The following is a 5,203-nucleotide window of genomic DNA, read 5'->3' as shown; positions in this document are numbered from 1 at the left end:
AAAAAAAACCAAACCTAACCCAACACATTATATACCAAGTTTTATAACCAATTTGACATAAATAAGCGAATATTGTGTAAAAAATACAAATCATTTAATATTATTTTAATTCAGCTGAATTCTTTCTTTTTTTCAAGAATACCCAAATACGAACATTTCATCGCGCCTCAATCGGCAAAATTTCTCACTTAAGAACCAAGAAAACCTCTGTTATTTCTTTATTTTCCATCTGAGTGAAAACAGCTGTTACTCGCCCCAATTATTTTTCCCCGATTCCACTCTCATCGCCATGTTTGGTGTGATGTGACATGCCACAAAATGTCACCAATTACAATTTTTTCTGGTAATGTGGTATTTTCTTTGTCGTTGAATATAATTTGAAAGCACCAATCACACACACACTCACAATATTAAAGAAAAAAAGCACTTATCAAATGTTTTCAATTTGGCGTTATTCTAAGCAATTAATTACTCAATTTTGTTCGTATTCTCCGAATAACAGCTGTAAAACAAGCAAAGCAAGTGTTCGAATTAGTTGGTGAAATTTTCCGCTTTTCCCATGTAAAGGCATCGAGATATCAAAGGCGATGACTTTGCAGTTGATTGCATTATGTACATACACATGTATGTTACAAGCAACAAACAGATGTTTTGCATTTTTTGTTAATTTTAAAGCCATTTCTATTGAACTGATTGCCTAAGTCTTGTTTATGTGTGAGTATAAAAATGCGAGCATACATGCACATACCCTGTAGTCAAATTAACTAGTTGTAACGTACCGCATGCCCAACTAGTCAGCCAACTATCTTTTTTCCATGCAATCAACTGATAGTTTTAACACGGGGATGTTTTGGGAGTCAAAAAATAAAATGAATTCGTGAATATACAATAAAAAACTCTTTAATAAATTACAAATTTTTATTTAGCAGCCTCAGATTTTCCAATAATAAGAGATACATTTTTTGAGTATTAATTCAAAGCAAAGATAAATACATAGATATTTCAAACTTTCGAATATAAATTAAAATGCATTTTTCATTAAATGTTATTAAACGTAAAAGGTTTCAGGTACAATAAATACTATATTTTTATCTTTTTTTAATATTATTTAATATGCGGAAGAAAACATTTTAGTTAAAAATAAAATGAATACTTTAGATCATTTTTGAGTGAACTAAAACAAAAATAAAAGTTTTCATTAAAATAAGTTAAATTCATTAACTTTGCACATTTCAGTCTATTATTTCTAAAAAATAATAAAAGTAATAATAAATATTTAAAATTTGAGATTTGGATAAGAATAAAATAAATAAATAATTCACGCTGTTATTAAATATTCTTAATTTTTGTCCAAAGTTTGGCTTGTTGATTGATAATAAAAATTAATCCAATAATATAAAATTATCAAAAATAACAAGATAGTGATGTAATAAAAATTAATGAATTGACTAACATTTTTTAGTAACCAATTATTAATCATTAAAAAGGTGCCAATTACGGTATTTAATCATTAACCGGTTATCCAAAAAAAACATGCTTTAATTAATAATCATTATGGATATTAAACATTATTTAGTAGGACTGTACCCAAACAATATACCCAAATAAAAGTCATAATATTTTGTGTACTTTATTGTATTAAACTGTCGAAGTCAAATAAAACAGGATATGAATAAATCGTTTTGTACTTGGTACAAGTCTGGTCATTTTCGAACTAGTTCGGTTTTAGTCAGGAAATTCTTGTTGTAAACTAGTATTTTTCCTGACTAGTTTGGGATTTCACTGCAGGCTAAATACATATATATATATATGCACATATGTGTGTGTGTGAAAAGCATTTACGTACATTAATTGTATGTAAGTTTCAACTGAAGTGCAGCTGTGAAATATTTATGGCCCAAAGCTTAGAGTAAGCATTCGATATGTTAACTTTCATCTTAGTAAAACTTTTCCAGTTATTATAATCACATGGATCTAGGTAGTCAGTCCCCCAGAGTAGCATCCTTGGCCTATTTGTTTTGTTTATAAATGATATGGCGACCTGCTCAGTTACAGCACGTTCTAAATAATATTTTTAGTTGGTGCGAAAGTAATAAGTATTCGATGAATATAAAAAAGACATGGCTCTGTCCAAAATTCGAAATAGCTTTGAGTCGAAGACAATTACTTTTAAATCTTTTTTCAACAACTAGCGAACGTACTTCACTGTGCCTTAAAATAGTAGAAGATCCGAATAAGGTGGGACCGTCACCCGTCTGTTTAATGGATGAAATCTATTCTGTATGAAGTTTAACGTGTTATGAAATATTTCGCGGATAGGCCAGGATATTTTTAATTAAATATTCAAAAATTATATTTTTTTTAATTTTGCATTCATTTGTTTGTTTGAACAAATTACATATGTTTGTGCATACTAATCGAAAGCATAAAGGTATCCACACACCTACGCGATTCTGTCGGTACGAATCTGTTCCGACAAAAATTACAATAATGCCGACCATAGTTTTAAATGAGGACCACACACTTGTACGATTTTGCTGCAGCGATTTATTCGAACATTCACAGTTCTTCTTTTGGTCGTGCCGAAATCGCAGACTGCCGCGTTTAGAGAACAAAAAAAAGGTCAATAGAATATTAAAACAATATAAAAACAAAATTGAACCTAAGAAAACACTATATATTTGATGTAGAAAAGTTAAGAATTTTATTTTTGTTGAAAAATACTTTTTGTTTGTCTATAAATTGACGGTTTTTGCTGCGCAAAATCGCGTACTTGCGTTTTTGAAGCAGTACCGTCTGTAGCAACAAAAACGGTGCGGATTCGTTGCGACAGAATCGCATAGGTGTGTGGATGCCTTAAAGTCTATTCGGACCTGAGACCAAAAGTATTTTTGTGTTCTTACTCCAAAAACTCTTATGGCTTCAGTCATAAAAAATAAAGTAGATTTGAAGAGCTTTTTCAGAGTGATATTTTCAAACAAATTTTTGATTTATGGAACAGAATTAATTTTTTACGAATACGGGCTTTACTTAATATACTATTTTCGAAAGTATTTAATTCTGGAAATTTAATTTATACTCTTATAGCTAGATTCAACATATCGTGCACTTTCTTCAAAGTATTCAGTATTTACGTTATCTTAACACTTTAACTGATTTAATTTTTTCAAAAGGGTGGCTCGGCAGTATACTTTCTTAAACATCTTTAGTTTAATACCCGTATTTCTTTTATTTTATCTATTTAATAATTGAATACAAATTTTCAAACATGTGGCATCCCTACTTTGGCAGTATCCTTTCCTAAACCTTTTTTTTTATACCCATATGCAATACTTAATTAATTTTATTGAATAAATAATATTAAAATTTTCAAACAAGTGGTAACCTTCCACAAAAATATTTTCGATCGTAAGCCTTCTTAAACATCTTTCTTTTGACAGCCACATTTCAATACTTGCTTTATCTTATCGATTTACTTCAACTGCAATTTTCAAACAGGTGGCAACTCTCTAATTTCGTTTCTCCTATATTTTAAGTTAGACGCTTATCAATGCATCGGTAAAAACTGCATGCGATTCCATGCATAAGTTCTCGAGTGATGCGCGTGAAAACATACAGACAGGCAGACAAAAAAAAATTCTGAAAATTGTTGATTTGGCTTCTGTTGTTCTAATAAAGACCCCCAATATTAATTTTTGTTTGATATCTATACAGGCATCGGCCTTTTACAACTTTATTATATGTATAGATTTTATTGAGCTTGAGGCCATTTCTAATGAAAAATTATGTGGAAAAGCAACAATAATTAACACATAGTAGAAGTTATAGATCTCCACATCTCCTCACCAGTCATCACTCGGGTTTAAACTCACAATTCCCGCGTTCAAAGCCACTGGGATAAGTTCGCCCGGTAAACTGTTGTATCTTTTTCCATTTTTTCATTTGGTCAACGCAATTTTGGTAATTTTCGACCAGCGTTTTACTTTCGTACACCATATTTTTTTACATATATCTATGTCTCCGAAGGTGCATTACAACGAAATTATGCAAAAGATTTTTAGGGCTCTTACCTCCAAAAAAAAAACATTATAATTCGTTGGTACATTCAAACTTAGGGCATGCCTCCATTAGTTAGAAAGATATCTCTTCACTTTGCACCTAAATAGCTAAAGTTTTCTTAACCGATTCCATCTTACTATTCACGTTGGAAACGTAAAAGCCTATTATTTTTTTAAAAACAAAAGGTGTGTCCATCTAATTTTGTTTATTTTCGACCTCCACTCTGGCTCCATGAATACCCTACAACTTCATGACGAGTCAGGTTTCCATGTTCCACCTACTCAGTACGTGTGCTCGCATCTACCATTTTATGTATCTGCAAACCAAGGCTATCTAACTTTACATTGATAAAATTTTTAGATCCCTAGTATGTATTTTATATTTTGTTAATTGGGTTTACATATTCATCTCGAAAAAGAGTAATGATTTCATATGTTTTAAAATTACAGTTAAAGCTTGGAATGCGTAATGGGTTAGCTACATGCCCTTTCAACTAAACAAAAAATTTCTTCCTAAACTTAACTCCTAAAGAAAAATATTTTTTTTGCACTTATTTTACCCGTATCTTACTCAACTTAAATATTTGTTTATAGTTTCCTCTGAAATCGTATACAATTTATTAACAATAGCCAAACTTTTAATAGATTACAAGCAATTTAGCTCGATTCAAAAACCCAGCACTCCATACATTTTCGTCGCTTACCTCCATTTCAGAGTATCAGACGGAGAGCCCACAAGGCACATAGCACACGTTGATTCCAACAACAAAAAGTCAAGCAAGCAATATAAAGCTGCAAGTACCTACAACATGGCCACGCAAAGCTAAAGCAAACAGGACCTTCACCGAGGAAGACATACAATAGAAATCTTGAAGGAAGGGAAGCTTGGCGCCGGACTGTCGGGCGCCAAAAAACAGAGGTAAAATCAGGAGTTGCTCGAAACTATGATTATGGTGATGACGATTACAAAAACAAACACAATACAGTAAAGTGGCAGGCAATGGCAGTGTGTATGTACTACATTGAACTGCGAATGGGGGACTGGAGCGCACTACGCAAAGCAATGCAAAACAACAGGCAACGACAAGATGCTGGAGTCGATGATGTTTCATCTTTTCCACATGAAAACTCACGTAACAAAAATT

Source organism: Rhagoletis pomonella, unplaced genomic scaffold (genome assembly GCF_013731165.1).
Source record: "Rhagoletis pomonella isolate Grant_MI unplaced genomic scaffold, Rhpom_1.0 Rhpom_scaffold_00004, whole genome shotgun sequence".
NCBI lineage: Eukaryota > Metazoa > Arthropoda > Insecta > Diptera > Tephritidae > Rhagoletis > Rhagoletis pomonella.
The sequence above is the reverse complement of the archived record's forward strand: the minus strand, read 5'-3'. Positions refer to the sequence as shown.